This window comes from Pleurodeles waltl, chromosome 7 (genome assembly GCF_031143425.1).
Source record: "Pleurodeles waltl isolate 20211129_DDA chromosome 7, aPleWal1.hap1.20221129, whole genome shotgun sequence".
In the NCBI taxonomy this organism is placed as follows: Eukaryota; Metazoa; Chordata; class Amphibia; order Caudata; family Salamandridae; genus Pleurodeles; species Pleurodeles waltl.
The window spans coordinates 1,482,900,161-1,482,918,390 of NC_090446.1; positions in this window are offsets into that span (position 1 = coordinate 1,482,900,161).

Consider the following 18,230-nt stretch of genomic DNA (forward strand, 5'->3'; position numbering starts at 1 on the left):
ACCTCCACTTCTTGCACCCATTGGGGCATTGTGGTCTTATCGACAGCAGTGGCATAACACAAGTCCCAGCAGTCGCCTAGCAGGTGGTGGACCGGGGAGGGGGGCATCCTCCACGTACTTTGAAGGGGGGCCCCAACAAGTTTTGAGATGCCACTGATCGGCAGGGCCACAGATGCTTTTTGCAATAATACAAATCATGCCAAGATGCATTCTGTGCTGGACCGATCACAAGGGTGCAGTCCCACATTTGCATGGTGTGTCGTTCTATGCAAATAAGATCACATTGGCCTCTTCACCGGGTGGTACTCCAGACAGAGGTGCAGACACAAAGGAGCTGTCAGGAAGAGCACTGATTGTGTACCAAATATGAGGTGGTGCATAGTCAGTGTACCCCATGGGCAGGGGAAGAGGTGCCCGAGATCCCAAGTCATCCCCATACAGGTGGGTACCGTGCTGGCTGAATCCACCTGCGGGGCATCCTTGTTTTCCCTTGAAAAGGATGTCAGGTCTGCAGCCTCCAGCACAAGGAGGACCGGCCGCTTAAAAGAACTGGTCCACCTTCCACTAATGTGCTGATCCCAGTGCAGGGCGCACCTGCGTCAGGAACAGAGCAGCAATACCACTAATAATGATAATGTAATAATAATAACCAGCTCTCTATCAACCCCCTGCTGCCGCAATTTTGGCATTCACCTCCGTAATTAGACATCAGAACTACTCACCTTAATCGTATCCAATTTAAACTCAAAATTGCCTGCATTTTCGGGCGAGATTATTAGGCTCCGAGGTGAAACCGAGCATGCACTTAGTGCTCAGCTGCTGGGCCAGAAGGCACTAATTGATGGGCAGAGGCTGTACACGCGCCAGGACTCTGCGGAGTGGTTTTCAATTCACAGCCCACCTCTAGCAGACTTCCAGAATGAGCGGCCTGTCAGGAAACCTGCTCTCCTGAAGCTGTTTTCAGCTTTTCATTTGGGGCTCTGCAGGAAAACAAAATGGCTGCCCCGGGAGCAAGTGTGAAAATTGGATGATTAAAGGATTAGCTTTTTTTCTCTAGAAGGGGACTTCGAAAGAAAGATGCAAGTAACTTAATTGCAGGCCATGTTTGTTTGATAAAAAAGCAAGTTCACGTGATCTGTTTTCCTCAACTCTGCCTCGTTTGGGCCCATGCCCTATATCAACTGGTCTTTTTGCCATCCCTTACCCTGAGAAGAAACACCAAGTAAAAGAGCATCCATTTCATTATAACAACCTTCCAAAGTCTCTGGCTGCCCCCCTCGGGGAGCGCTCCCCACCGCTTCAACATCCCTCTTACACGGCCTGTCAATAACCCTCTGAGGCGCAGGCGGGCCATCCATCCGCCTTCCTGGAAAGCATTGATTACACCCAGGCAACACCGGCCTCGCCGCTGTTCGCCATTACACACTAGACAAAGACAAAACGAGGAGAAACGGTTCATTTTCTGCACAATAAATGGATTTGAATGGATCGGCCGCGGGCCCATCATCGCCGCGTCTTTCTGGGAGATGAAGGACGAAGCCACGCCGCTCGTAAAATGGCCGAAACTTAATTAAAGTGTTGTTACAGCCCAAAAGTCGAGACATTTATGCGTCGCACATTTTTCTTCCACTCTTTATCTCTATCTAGCGATGCTATCTCTCTGACAGAACACTCTCTCTATCTGCTCTCCATCTATCTAAATGAGACAGGTATGGTGGGAGACTGCGCCTATCACAGCCTTTGGGAAGTTTACACAACAAATCGACCACAATGTAGTGTTGTTGTGGGTGCCTGTTTCACTGCCGATGGCAGCACCCCGGAGACGGCGATAAAAGAGAGGTGCACCGTTTGGGTAACTCGGGTCGACACTCTCCCCGTCACTCTCTGGAGACCACACCTGCAGCCTTCTTTATTTTACAACCTTTGCCCCACGTGAACCCGGGGTCGTAATATCTCACACCACACGGAGGGGGGACCAACCTGCATCCTCGTACCCTTTATTGTGTGGTGGTAGTGCCCCCGACCGGTTACATCACTGGCGCGACACTACGCACCATGATCAGTGCCTAAAAAAGTTGTACTTGGGCCTCGCTGCCACCATTCTCTAAGGCCCAAGGGTTGGTGAATTCCTAGGGTTCCTTGAGTCGAGCCTATTTCTTTCACACCCCTCCACCTTCCTATACCTTATCTCACTTTTGCAGAATTGTTTCCTGGCTGTCTTTTTCCCTTTTTCGTCTCGTTCTCTCGGTCAAAGTCTGATGAGGAAAATTAACTCCTCAAAGATACAAAGATGAGTGGCGGTGGCCACCACGACCAGTGCCACAAAATTAAGTACCGACATTTAGTTAAATAAAAAAGAAGAAAAAAAGGTTCTTGCCTTGTTAAACGTGTACAGAGGAGGGTCTTTGCTCGCGGGGGCCGGAGGGGGCGGGGTGGGGGTTATAGGGTGGCGTTACATCCCTCTGATATTTGTATTTTGTGATAAATAGTTGGGAACAGGTGCATTTAGTCGGGTATTGTGGGATTTCACCAGTAGTTTTTACGCATACAAGACAGCAGCACACACTCCCTCTCCCCCTTTCTGTTTGTAAAGACTTAATTTTTTTTGCCTATTTCACAAAATAATGTGCTTTCTCTCACTTAGTACACCTACAGATCCTCACTCCCCTCCCTTTCCGCTGCCCCTTAAGGCCCTCTAGCGCGCCCTGCTTGTCCTGTAATGTGCGTTGACATCCTGTGCCAGCCTGATTGTCGGGAAATGTGAAGCTAACGCCCCCCTCCCCCCCCCCCCCCCCCCCAATCATACTGACCAAGCTCCGTCCCTGGTACAGAGCGAAAGCTACAAGTGTACACAGTGTTCTGCTTGCAGTTTTTTTCCCGTTGAGTTTTGCAACGTGCCCAATATTCAGCCTTCTGTTTGCGACATTTCCTGGTTTATTTCCCCACAGTGCAAACAGTTTCCGCCACTAAACATATTTCTTACCGTGCACCAGGGTAATTTCCTCTTCAAACATACCAAGACAAGCTGGGAAACTTATTTTTCATTGCAAGTTTGCTATTTTCAGAGGTTTTTTTTCTCTTTAAATTTACATATTATGGAACCTCCTTGTACACAATGGCATTGTTCAAATTAAAAACACTTAAAGCATCATAAAGAGTGCCAGGTTAACAATTATAGCGCATTTTCAAAAGGCATATGCTGCACTTCTAATCACTGTACATAACGAGTTCTTTGGTATGTGTCCACTTCGCAGGGCGGAAGGTTGAGTCACTTGCAAGATTCAAATTAGTGACCTCTAGATCAGTGGTTCCGAACCTTTTCACATCTGTGGACCCCCACTTTATCATTACTGGGACCCGGGGACCCCCACTAAATCACTATTGGAATCTGGGGACCACCCTACTAAACCATTACTGAAGGCTGGGGACCTAATCTGTAAATTTTAGTTTATGTTCTGAGCAGTCGCGGACCCCCCGAGGAGGCTTCGCGGATCCCCAGGGGTCCCCAGACCACAGGTTGGGAACCAATGCTCTAGATCACTGCTTGTCTATTGAGCAATTTTTCAGACCCAGAGGAGTATTTTTCTCTCACCATCATCACCCCAGGTCCCCCTTGTCCCAGTCCTATTCATCACACGCAAGATTACTTCTCACCACACAGAAAAAAAGTAAAGATGAGTACAGGTACATACTGCCCTACCCCCTCCCGCTGGGGTGCACTTAAGCAGTACTTACCCAGAATTCCTCCTGTTCTTTTTTCTGTCTGCTGACAAGATGAAGGGGTAAGCATATGGGGTTGTTCCTACATGGCTTGTGTAACTGTTGGCATTGAGCTTCACCGGCCAACATGTCAGCCAGGAGGGGATGTCAGCAGGCAGGATTGGCCGTCTTCCTGCCAATGGGCTTGCAGAACGACGCACGAGATGGCAGGTGGTTTTTGGAATGATGAGTCCCTAGTTTTCAGAAGAACTGCTGAATGGGATTTTTTTTCAGACGCGTTTGCGAGCATGCAGCGCCTGCCTTCCGGGTCGCCTGGTATGTGTCAGCACATGCGCACCTCATAGGGGGTGCACAGATGTGTGAGCCGGTCTCAGCTTTTCTAATTGTTTTGCATTATGGCAGAGAAAAGGCTCAAATACCGGCTTATGGGGTGAGTACCGCATAGCCATTTTCATGAGATTCTTTTTGTTTTTTTATCTCTATAATGGCGTGATTGCCCAGCTTGGGCATTCTCAGTGTGATGAGTGGGACGAGGCAAGGGGGCATCTCAGGATAATATGCCATTACTTACCGGTAATCTTCATTACTCTTGGTCTTTTTGTCCTCGTCCCATTCATCCCGCCCCTTCCTCTCACCTGGACGGCCGGGCTTCATATTGGTAGTTAATGAGGAATGCTGTGTAAGTACTGCTTTCTTATCCCAAGTGGGAGGCGGTGTGGCGGTGCATACCTGTATTCCTCTGTTCTTTTTTTCTGTGCAATGAGATAGGTAATCTCACTTGTGATGAATAGGACGAGGACAACAGGACTAAGAGTAATGAAGAATACCGGTAAGTAATGAAACATTCTATTATTTCTTTGCTTATGATTGCTGCTCCTTTGGAGTGCTAGCATTGCATGAGGGACCACTATACATCTCAAAATAACAAAGAATAATCACACATTAAACTGTCTATCATGCATTGAAGTAAACATTTATATAAATGTCAGGAGTCACATTTTGCATGCTGGAGCACTCTAGATATGATGATACAAAAGCACTGGTAAAACCAATAGGCTTGGTTTTCAGATATTAAATCTAGACCTATGAGCATCTGATCAGGAACAGTGCAAAGACTATTAGCATCACAGGCAATCAGACACTTTTGCCTGTTAATCTCCCTTCCCTCCATTGCAAAATGACAGTATTTGAAACTATCAGCTACAATACTCTGCTACACCATAAGACATCTGTAGGAAAATGCCTCTGTTGGCATAGTTACTCCCTAACATTTTGCCTTTTGTTGATGCCAGTTATGATTGAAAGTGTGCTGGGACCCTGCTAACCAGACCCCAGCACCAGTGTCCTTTCCTTAAAATGTACCTTTGTCTCCACAATTGGCACAGCCTTGGCACACAGATAAGTCCCTTGTAAATGGTACTCCTAGTACCAAGGCCCCTGTAGCCAGGGATGGTCTCTGAGGGCTGCAGCATGTATTATGCCACCCTGGGGAACCTCACTCAGCACATGCACACTGCCTCACAGCTTGTGTGTGTTGATGGGGAGAAAAAGACTAAGTCGATAGCCCACAACCCACTGCCTGTGGCATAGGTAAGTCACCCCTCTAGCAGGCCTTACAGCCATTATGCAGGGGGCACATTCCCACATGTGATGGCATAGCTGCATGAGCACTATGCCCCTACCGTGTCTAATCCAATTCTTAGACATTCTATGTGCAGGATAGCCATAAAGAGTATATGGTCCGGGAGTTTGTCAAACACAAACTCCACAGTTCGATAATGGCTACACTGAATACTGGGAAGTTTGGTATCAAACTTCTCAGCACAATAAACCCACACTGATACCAGTGTGGGATTTATTGAGAAATGCACAGAAAGGGCATCTTAGAGATGCCCCCTGTATACCAGCCCAACTAATAGTGCTAGGCCTACCAGTTTCAGCCAGACGGCCACATCCAGATGGATTTCTGGCCACATGGGGTGAGTGCCTTTGTGCACTATGTGGCCAGGAACAAAGCCTGTACTGGGCGGAGGTGCTTCACACACCCCCGTTCAGGAACTGTAACACCTGGCAGTGAGCCTCAAAGGCTCAAGCCTGGTGTTACAGTGCCCCAGGACACTCCAGCTAGTGGAGATGCCCGCCCCCCCGGACACAGCCCTCACATTTGGCAGCAAGTCCGGAGGAGATAATGAGAAAAACAAGGAGTCACCGTCCAGCCAGGACAGCTCCTAAGGTGTCCTGAGCTGAGGTGACCCCTGCCTTAGGAAATCCTCCTTGCTTTGGAGGATTACCCCAAATAGGATTAGGGATGCGACCCCCTCCCGCAGGGAGGAGGCACGAGGAGGGTGTAGCCACCCTCAGGGACAGTAGCCATTGGTTACTGCCCTCCAGCCCTAAACACCCCCCTAATTTGAGTATTTAGGGTTGACCCTGAACCCAGGAAAACAGATTCCTGATGACCGGAAACAAAAAGAAGGACTGCTGACCTGAAAGCCTCGCAGAGACGACGGAGACGACAACTGACTTAGCCCCAGTCCTACCGGTCTGTCTCTAGACTCAAAGAACCTGCAACACCGACGCATCCATCGGGACCAGCAACCTCTGCTGACTCAGAGGACTGCCCTGCACCCAAAGGACCAAGAAACTCCAGTGGACAGCGGCTCTGTCCAAGCATCAAAGAAGAAACCAACTTTAAAGGGACTCCAGCCTCACTCCGGAAGCATGAGTCCCCAACACTCTGCACCCAACGCCCCCGGCTCGTGTCCAGAAGAACCAACACTGCAGAAAGGATCCCCAGGCGACTCCAACGATGTGGACACCCTGAGACGACCTCACTGTACCCCCATAGCGACGCCTGCAGAGAGAATCCAGAGGCTCCCCCTGACCACGACTGCCCGGTAACAAAGAACCCGATGCCTGGAAGAAGCACTGCACCCGCAGCCACCAGGCCCAAGAGAAACCAACTCCTGGTGCAGGAATGACCAGCAGTCGGCCCTCATCGTTGCCCAGTTGGTGGCTGGCCCAAGAAAGCCCCCCTATGCCCTGCCTGCATCATCAGAGTGACCCCCGGATCTCTCCGTTGATTTCAACCTAAAACCAGACACATACTTTGCACACTGCACCCAGCCGCCCCTGTGCCGCTGAGGGCATATTTTGTGTGCCTGTTTGTGACACCCCCCAGTGCTCTACAAAACCCCCCTGGTCTGCTCCCCGAGGACGCAGGCACTTACCTGCTAGCAGACTGGACCCGGAGCACCCCTAGTCTCCATAGGCGCCTAGGTTATTCGGGCCCTACTTTGCCCTATGCACCTGACCGGCCCTGTGTTGCTGGGTGTTTGGGGTTGACTTGAACCCCCAGTTGTGGGCTGCCTATGCCCCGGATACTGAACTTGTAGGTGACCTTACTTACCTGATAAACTAACTTGTATTTACCTCCCCCAGGAACTGTTGATTTTTGCACTGTGTCCACTTTTAAAATAGCTTATCGCCATTTTTGAAAAAAACTGTGTACATTTTTAATTCAAAGTTCCATTTTACCATATGTCAAGTACAATACAATGTATGTACTTACCTGAATTCTGAATCTTGTGGTTCTAAAATAAATTAAGAAAATAATATTTTTCTATATAAAAACCTATGGCCTAGAGTTAAGTCTTTGAGTGTGTGTTCTCATTTATTCCCTGTGTGTGTACAACAAATGCTTAACACTACCCTCTGATAAGCCTACTGCTCGACCACACTACCACAAATAGAGCATTAGTATTATTTATTATTGCCACTATAAACCTCTAAGGGGAACCCTTGGACTCTGTGCACACTATCTCTCACTTTGAGATAGTATATACAGAGCCAACTTCCTACAGCATCTTCTTTAATCATCTCATTGAAGCATCAATCCTTGATAGTGATTCTTCCAAGGAAGACTTTCAGAGGCATTGAGTTGTGAAGGACTAGATGGTGCACTTCTGTATTTATCCCAAGGAAAATCCTGTGATGCAATCAAATATGGTATTTACTTTATCTGTCCAAATTAAGAGCACCTAGAAACAGAGTACCCTCAAGATGAAGCACTATATGAAATAGTGCCTGATATGGGCAGCCCTTGGATTTTTATCAGCAGTCTTAGAAATGGACAGACTGCGCAAAGCTGCACTCACAGGCCTATGCCTGAGCGGCCTGTCATCAGAAGGTAGATGACATTTCAATGCATATCAATGGGGACACCATTGACTGGTTTTAATTACGTTTGAGCTGCCGAGGGAATAGAAAAGAGCTAGAATTATATTTTCAAAAAATCATTTGCACGTCTGCTGGAAGTGTCATCCTTCAGAGGTGCAGGAAAGAAGCTGCATCTCACTCTGGACTGATGATATAGAGGGCTGAGACTTTCTGTGTTAAACCACAGACCCGCAAATTCAATTGCCTTTACCTTCAAGGGCCAACACATACACCTTTAAGAATTTATAATATATGCATATATATGTGTGTGTGTATATATACTCACCCAAAAAAAAGTTAAAGTAACGTTGTGGTTAGGTGAAATGTTCAGTAATTATGTAACTTTTTAAACCACTGAAATTCTCCAGCTATAGTTATCTCAATTTGTGGCAACACTTCAAAAAATGTTTATGGCTCCAGGCAGGCTTCCTCTATCACTCAGTTTACTAATATATATATTTCTCACCTACTGTCGGTCACCAGTAGGTATAGTTAGGACCATTTTAATATAGAAAAAACATTTTTTGACTTGCCTATATCTTTAGCACTGTTTAACAAATCTTCACAACATTTTCCAAAAAAAGTGTATGAGTGATTCTTCTTGCACACAGAATGTTTTGGGGTGATCCGTCAAGCAGGGGCCAAGAAAAAGGAGGGGTGCAAACACAAGTTTCCCATGTTAATTCCTATAGGACCTTTTAACACGACTATAGCCTGAACCACTGGATGGAATTACACCAAATTTAGCAGAAGGCTAGCCTTCGGTGCGCAGATTGTGCTTTCACTTATTTGGTGTAAATCCGCTTAGTAGTTTTTGAGAAATTAAAGGGAAAATAAATTTGTATATCTATTTTGAGTAATGGAACACGGTCCTCGGGGCTGAAAAATAAAATTAAAAGTGACAAAAAGGGTCAGGATGGCAGTACTCTGACTGCAGGGATGTGATATAGGGGTGTTTGAGGGTCAAGTTATGACCTTCAAATGATCTCCCCACGTGCGATAGTCATGAATATTCATGAATATTCAGAGAATATCCTAGAATATTCTAGGATATTCAAGAAAATTTGAGGATATTCGAGAATATGCAAAATAAAAATGTACAAAAAAACATTCACAGACTCATTCATCTGCTAATCCATTCACTCCTACATGCACTCAGAGACTCATGCACCCACTCAGACCCACTCATAGACTCACACACTCACTTTAAGACTCGTTCACACTCACTCACAGATCCATTGAAAGAGACAGGCTTTGTGGCCACCCCGCTGTGTGTGGCCAAAGGCTGTGAGCGGCGTGAGGTTGGGTGGTTATAAGGGCTTGGCTGACTGTGCACGGTAGTGGTTGAATTAATGTGTAGTAATTAAAATTACTTTCCATAGAAATTCACTGAAAAAAATCAAAGGTTACAGGGACGTTATAGTTAGGTTCTGAATTTACTCGTACAAAACCATAGAAATTCAGCAGTTATAGTTAGAGTTATTTCAAGTAACTATAACTCGCGCCCTGAGGTAACTATAACTTGAGCCTTTGCAATGCACAGCTAATTACTTCATGTATCATTGATGACATATCCTATGGCATCTTTGATATTATCTCTGCAACATTTGCAATAAAATTATTGACAAGAAAACTGTGCATGGCGAGGGTGCGTGTTATAGTTACCTTAGGTCCTAAACATTTTCTTTTTGTTTTTGAAGGGGGGGTGCAATCTCGTTCCCGAGGGTCCCCATCCCCAGGGCCCAGCCTTCTACATGTTTTTTTTTTGGGGGGGGTGGAGGGTTACGCGGCCCCCCTCCCCTGGCCGATTTCGGCCCCAGGAACCCATTCCTCTGGGCCCATAATTAATGTATTTTTTTCTGGGGAGGAGGACCGTGTAGCCTCCATCCCTAGGCTGTTCTCTGTCCCGGGACAACTTCCCCTGGAGCCCAGGTTAAACACCCAGTGAAAATGGTTGTGGACAGCGGGGGAAGCCTGAAGCCCCTGCAATCCTACCTGGTTCCCTGCCTTCTGCGGGAGCCAGCATTGCTGTCACAGAGAGGGGGTACTAAAGATGCATCTCCCTCTCTGTGAGAGCAACCGTTTACTCTATTTCCCAGCCTGCATGTCTGCGGGCATGGAAACAGAAAACACCTCAGCTTCCAGCAAGCAAGAGCTGGTTGACAGCTCTCTCTTGCTGGAACCAGAGTGTTTGCTTTGACTTAGTGGGAGCTGTCAAACATCCCGCCCAAGTCACAGCAATCAGCTATGTCCTGGGGGTGTGCACCTCGGGACAGAGCAGGAGCCCGCCCTGTAAAGTGGCAGTCCCCAGAGCTAATATTTGCTCCACGAGGACGGGCTGAGTGGCCCCCTCCAACATTTTGAGTAGATCAAGTAGATCAGTGGTGGTCCCCGGGGTAGGGGTCCACAATGGACCCCCTATATTATTTAAATTCAGGTGGCGGTCCGCAGGGCTGCGGGGGAGAGGGGGCTCACACTCCCCACCCTTAATTTATATTTGTCCCAGGGCGGTGGCGGTCCCCAGGGCTGTTGGGGGGCCAGGGGGAACCCCCACTTTTAATTAGATATTAGCCCAGGTGAGGTGGCAGTTCCTGGGACTACGCTCCCTGCATTCATTTAGTTTAGAGCCCTGGGGAGGTGGTGGTCCCTGGAAGTGTGGGGGGGTGGCAGGTGGCCCCTGCATTGAATTAGTTTAAATCCCCGGGGAGGTCCCCAGGGCTGCGGAGGGGGGGGTGCTATGAACCCCTCCTGCACTTCATTTATATACTGAAGAGTTGAGTCTGAGCGTCCATTACTTAAACCTGGCACACACTTCAAAGTAGCACAATTTTCTGGAGGTTTCCACCCGCCTGGGGTGTCAGGCATTCCCTTCCTCCCTGCCCTGGTCCAAGTTTGACTGAGGACACAAAAGACTAGTGACAAACCGTTTGTGAGTGTGTTCAGGCAGGGCCTTTGTGATGTGCAAGTGTGGTAGGAGACAGCTTCTCACTTTCATTAAGGCACAGTGGCCCTTCCTGTCAACACCTAACTTCCCATGGTCTAATGGACTGGTAGCAATCTACAAAGACTAACTGCCAGATGCACCTAGTCTGCAGACATCAAATGGGTAGGACAAGAAAATGTCCACTTTCTAAAAGTGGAATTCTCAGAATTGTGACTAAAGATCCGACTTTTCCATTAGAGAGGATTTTTAATTACAATACTTTAGCCACCAAACTCGAACTCTATAGCTGCTCCCAGTTGAAAGTTATCACTTAATAAATGTAATAAGGAAAACCAATGTTATCCTACTGGAGAGGTAGGTCTTACAGTAGCAAAAACAAATGTAAGAGTTTTTCACTACCATGAAATCTAAAACGTAAAGTACATGTCCAACTTTTTAAATACACTGCACCCTGCCCTATGGGTTGTTTAGGGCTCACCCTAGGGATGACAAATGTATTTATAAGGAAGGTTTAGGCCTGCCAAAAGGTTTATTTCACTAAGTCAAAATGGCAGTTTAAACAGCACACAGAGGCTGCAATGGCAGGCCTGGGACATGTTTAAAAGGCTACTTAAAAGGGTGGTACAATCAGTGCTACAGGCCCAGTCATATCCTCTAATTTACAGGCCCTGGGTACATGTAGGACCACTTTAAATATGACAAATTAAATCAAATTAAATATGACAATAGGGTGTGAGCCAATCTTACCATGTTTAAAAGAGAGAGACCAAACACTTTAGCACTAGTTAGGAGTGGTAAAGTGTGCAGCGTCCTAAAGCCAGCAAAACCTAAGTGTGCAAAAACAGGGGGATGGAAGGTAAAATGCTGGGCAAAAACCACACCAAGTATGTCAGGTCAAACAATGGGCCATCAAGTCTCAGGGTTCCATTACTTTCTGTATGTGAATACTACATTTTTGTTCTGCAACTGTTTCCTTCTGTTCAATAGCTTCTGTATCTTTTGCCCAGTGTAACTTGGTATTCTGTAAAGTGCTGTCACGAATGGCCCTTGACTACGCTATAAAAACATAAGTAAAGAATTGGCCCACCAGCCTAGTCATTTCTTTTTAAGTAGAAGTGAACTCTACATCAAGCAAAATGCTGCCTTCCACAGTGCAAAAGAGACAATGGCTAAAGCGGACTGACTTGTTCCTCTATGCTCAATACTGAGTTAGGTGTAATGTGAATGATAGATGAACAGACCAATGGACAAGTGGACTGACCAAAGGTGTATTCGTGGTGTATATATACACACTAGAAAACAGTGGGGGGCAGTCAGGAGTGGCAGGGTCAGGATGTTGACCACATCCTTACCCTGCCATAGATAACCTCCTCCCCGTGGTCGTTTGTGATGACCCTGCAATCCTGGCTGCCATGTTCAACACGTCATGAGTGATGTAATCAGCGCCGTCATAAGCAGTGCATGACAGGGTCGAAAATTATAGGTAGCTCATTGAAATATAACTTGCAAAGTTCAGTCTTTTTTGTTTTTAAAACACAGTTGTTAACTCATTTCAGCACCTAACTATAATGTCTCCTTCACCTTTGTTTTTTTTCAGTGAATGTACCACCTTGTTGAAAGTTTGTCATTGTTTCAGAGCTCACCTTTCACAGAACAGAGGCCTAATTGTGAACTATACCCTAAACACATTAAGTTAAACCAGCATTTCATCTTTGTGAAATAAATGCTTCCTCGATGACAGCCTTGCTCTTATGCCATTAATCAGCACATCTGACAAGGGGACCATTGCAGGCCCATCCTTGATGCAAGCGTCTATCTACTTACCAACTCTCCTCAGTGTGTGAAAATGAACATTGTAAACACGGTCAGCAAAAAGTTATCCTGTTGCACATTGCACTTTATTTCTTCTTTATATGTTTCTTGGTAACACTACAGTATAGTTTTGATGTACTAGAGAAGAAAAGCGCATTTTAGAATGCATGTTTTAATTTCCCTAGCGGTGACCCAAAATTAATACTTTAGTTTTATTTCTGTTTAGTTTTGCGTTTTTGAAAATGGGAGAAATAATTGACTGATGCCATGACGATGGATCCCCCACCCAACAAACAGAGTTAAAAACACTGTAAGCACAGGAGTACAGAACCCGGGGTCCTTCTTAAACAAATCAAGGGGGACTCCATCCTGACCAGGCTTAATGTGATGGCAGCTATTTTGAATAGGTTTAAAAACGTCTTCTTCTTCAAAGAGAATACTGTCACCTGGTTGGCTAACTTTCGGAATCTCAGCTAGTAAAATTTCTTTAGATTAATAAACAGCAGAGAAATGTGCAACCCAAACCTCAGTGGAAATATGTACTGTAACTTTGTCCGGGGAGAACACAGGAGATAAAACAACCCAGACCGCCCTCCAAAATGCCTGAGGATCCTTACTCTGGCATGCAACCATAACAGCCTCCCATTTCACATCCTTTATAGCTGACTTCCTGTTCTTCAAGGCCCAAGAACAGGCCTTCCTACGGGGTAAGATGGCATTCTGGTCTCGATGGGACAGTTTTAGGACCATGTTCACCAAGTCAAAGGCCGCCAGCCAAAGATATAGGTGGCGACCTCTTGTGTCCATAGCTCCCAAATCAATGCCTAATGCGGCAGGATCAAATACGATAGAAGACAATAGGGGCAAATTTCCCAGTTTAGCATTAAAATCGCCTGCCAAAAATTAGATTAAAAGGTCTATCAGCATGTTCCTCCTTTGCGGCTAAGGAACCAATGATGGAAAACAACCCCTGAATACCTAAGGACCCATGAATGAGAAATCGTTGTTATAATATTTCACCATAAACATCTTGGATTTACAACCAAGCAAACATTAAAAGCCTGCACGACATCTGAATCTGTTACAATCGGTGAATTAGAGCAACCCAAGTCAACCTTAAACCTGGCAGCTAAACTCCTTTTTTGGCACCCCACAGTAGAAGGTAGCACTAGGAGATTTAAGCATGTGTACCCATCAAAGACAACCTCCTTCACTGCTCAAGTTTCCTGAAAAAAGATGATTTCATGGTTGTTAATAATGGATTGCCTACCCTCAATATGGATTTTAGAAGCCAGACCAGCAACATTACAGCTAAGGAAATTATTATTAGGGCCATGAACAACCTCCTTACACCCAGGCTAGGCATCCTTCATCATTGGCGGGGATGCAGTAGGCCCATGTCTAATAGTACTGGCTGCAGGGAAATAAATGTGTGGTCAGGGCAAATATTATCCCCAATAGCTCCCTGTGCTGCATGGACAACACCACAATCATTCCCACCCTGTACGGGTCAATCAATGGCATCCAGACTTGAGAGGGCCATAAACCTATTGTGGAGAGGGATTGACGTAGGCAGAAGGTTGACAAGGATCTGGAATGCCTGAGGGTGCAGGCAAAACTGGGGCCTGTTGCTTATAAAATCGCCCACACACAAGAACCTAATCGAGCTTGGCTTCACTAAGCCATCCTTTGTTAATGCCAAACCTTTGCCTGTGATTAAAGCATTGCGAACACTGACTATAACAATATCTTCTACAAACAGCTTGCTCTGGTGACCAATTCCCCCCACCTCCGAGCAAACTAGATTTAATTGCAGAAATCCCAATTACAGACACATTAGTAGACAACCAATGGAAAGCTTTGTACATTAGAGCCCTTGTAGACCCATGTTGACCACCCAAAACACTTGGAAGATTAGCTAGCACAATAACATAGGGGCTGGAGGCTGCGGGGAAATAAATAACAGGCAAAAAAAACGTATTTGAAAAATTATTTGCTTGATTAAGGGGTCGGGCTGAGGTACAATTCCAAGATGTTAGACACCTTACATAGCCATATTCGGAGTTACCATTGTGCAGTTGGACATAGGTATTGGCCTATGTCCAGTGCATGTGTAAAATTCGTTCCTGCACTCACAAATTCCGGGAAAATGGTACTGGGCGACGTGGTGGCACCTCTGCTAGTGCAGGGGTGCTCTCACACACAGGTACTTTGCACCCAGCCTTCAGGGTTGGAAGGCCTGACATATAGGTGAATTATAAGTGACCTGGTGCAGTGTAAATGTCAGTGGAAGGGTGCATGTACCATTTCACGTGGGCTGCAATGGCAGTCCTGCAGAAGCCTTTCATGGGCTCCCTATGGGTAGCAAAAGTAACATTGCAGCCCATACGGATCCCCTAGAACCCGAATGCCCTGGATACCTAAGTACCATATATTAGGGACTTATAAGGAGTGACCAGTGTGCCAATTTGGGATGAAATACTGGGTTACCAGTATGCAGTGACAAAACTGAGAGGAGAGAGAGCATAAACATTGGGGTCCTGGTTAATGCCCTGGTTGGGTCCTGTGTCCCAGTGACACAGTCAAACACGCTGACATCAGGCAGAAATTGGGGGTAACATGCCAAAAAGAGGGTACTTTCCTACAGGGCACATCCCCGGAAGCCACCAGTCTGCAAGGCCTGCTAGTCACAGGTCTGGCACAAGGCTATGGCTGCTTAGATTTCTGGGTCCTCTTCCTCCGCTTAGCATATGGCCCAGAGATCTGGTCAAAGAGACAACTGTTGGACCCAAGTTCATCAATTCCATCATTAGCCACGTCCCCCACCCCTGAGCAGATGTTTGCAGGCTCTTTAGCAGAGAGGCTTTCACACACTAAAGCGTTGGCCAAGGTGGCAGTATGTATCGTAGGAGTAGGGAATGCCTCAGTGTATGATTAAGTTGAGCAGGTAGGCGCGGGAAAAGGTACAGAATCCATATCCCCCATGGTAAGTGAGAGACGGTGCTCCGCTAGTTTAATTTACTTAGAAACAAGATCCCCCACCCTGGTCAAAAAGCTATCAACAGTGACCCGTTATTTCAGTTGGAGAGCTGTTGCAAACCAGCAGCAGCCTTCTTCTTATTGATGTTCATCACAGACAAGCCGCTAAAAATAAAAGGAAAACAGCTGGTTAAAAATGAAGAGAACTCACAGTATCAATAAAAGTTGCATGCTACCGGACAACTTGAAGCCAACATTAAGGAGAGGGACCAAGAGGCAGGGCCCCGCCCAGTCTCTGCCAGTCTGTGATGGGCTAGGACGGGCCCTTTACAAGTGCAAACCAGAGTCCTGCCCCTTCCTTAGGCAGTGAGTAGTGCTGGGGGACATAGTACCACCCCAGCAGGGCCAGGAGTGTTCACTGGAAGGCTGGAGGGCAAGATGAGGGCAAGCACACCCTGTTTAAGCGCCCTGCGCTGCAGGCAATATTTGTTGCTTTTCAAGCGCAGCCCAGTGTCCAGCTCCTTTCTTAGGCCATGTCTGCTGGGGGACATAGTCCCACCCCAGCAGGACTGTGAGTGTCCACTGGAAGGCTGGAGAGTAAGATGCGGGCAAGAATAACCCCCTTAGACGTCCTACATTGTGGGGAATGTTTGGTGCTTTTGAAGCACAGCCCAGGGTCCGTCCCCTTCCTTAGTCTGTAAGACTCCCAGCAGGACTGCAAGTGTCCACTGGAATGCTGGAGGGCAAGATGCAGGCAAGCACAGCCCATTTAGGTCTTTTTTGTATTCATGTTATGGATTCACGGATCTGCTGCAGTGCTACCACAAATCTGTTCCAGTTCTAGGAACACATCCAAAAATCAACTTCTCCTTGAATACATTAAGGTCCTTGCTGGAAATGGCCTTTCTGCAGGGTCAGCCCCAAACTTTTTACCTTCCTCCTTCTCTTTTTCTGACCTCATTTTTGCTGGCTTTAGGACTCTACACACTTTACCACTGCTAATCAGTGCTAAAGTGCATATGCTCTCTCCTTAAAACATGGTGACATTAGCTCATACCCAATAGGCTTATTTAATTTACTTGTAAGTCCCTAGTCAAGTGCACTACACGTGTCCAGGGCCTGTAAATTAAATGCTACTAGTGGGCTGCAGACTGGTTGTGCCACCAACATAAGTAGCCCCATAACCATGTCTCAGGCCTGCCTCTGCAGTGCCTGTGTGTGCAGTTTCACTGCCACTTCGACTTGGCATTTAAAAGTACTTGCCAAGCCTTAAACTCCCCTTTTTCTACATATAAGTCATCCCCAAGGTAGGCCCTAGGTAGCCCATAGGGCAGGGTGCTATGTAGATAAAAGGCAGGACATGAACATGTGTGTTCTATATGTCCTGGTAGAGTAAAACTCCTAAATTCGTTTTACACTGCTGTGAGGCCTGCTCCTTTCATAGGATAGCATAAGGGCTACCCTCATATACTGTTTTAGTGGTAGATCCTGATCTGAAAGGAGTAGCCAGGTCATATTTAGTATGGCCAGGATGGTGATACAAAATCCTGCTTAATGGTGAAGTTGGATTTACTATTTTAGAAATGCTACTTTTAGAAAGTGATTATTTCTCTACACCCAAATCCTTCTGTGCCTTCCAATCCACGTCTGGCTAGGTTTAGTTGACAGCTCCCTTGTGCATTCACTCAGACAACCCCAAACACAGGATGCTCAGTAACACTTGCACACATCTGCATATTGAATGGGTCTTCCTGGCTGGGAGGATGGAGGGCCTGACACTTACATGTCAAAGGAAAGTAGCGTGCCCTCACACAAAGGACTTCCACTCCCCCTGCTGGGACCCTGGAAGACTGGATGTAACTGAAAGGGGATCTTGTGCACTTCTAAGCCACTCTTTGAAGTCTCTCCCACTTCAAAGACACATTTGGGTATTTAAGCAGGGTCTCTGACCCTACCAGCTCAGACACTTCTACTTCACAAGGCACTTTTACTTCACAATACACTTCTGAGGTAGACAGTTCTACTTCGCAGACATTTCTGGACAAGATACCACTAGTGAAGAATCCCTGAACCAGAACCTGCAACCTGCTAAGAAGAACTACCTGGTTGCCCAAAGGACTCACCTGGACTGCTTTTCTGAGAGGGACTGCTGCCTTGCTGTAGCCTGCTTCCTTGTTCCTCTCTGGCTGTGCCGAGAAGTGCTCTCCAAGGGCTTGGATTGAGCTTGCCTTCTGTTCCCTGAAGTCTCAGGACCAAAAAGACTTAGGCCCTCATTACGACCCTGGCAGACAGCGATATTTTGGAGATAAGTACTGCCAACAGGCTGGCGGTACCTTTCCCCAAAATATGACATTGGCTGTATGGCTCAAGCCAAACCGCCAATGTACAACTCCGTCCGCCAGGGCGGTAACAGCTGCCGGGCTGGAGACTTCAGTCTCCAGCCAGTCGGCTGTCACTGTCCCACCTGCGGGATTATGACCCTGCATACCGCCATGGTTTTTGTGGCTTCCTTACCGCCACAAAAACTATGGTGGTAGGCACTATCAGTGACAGGGAA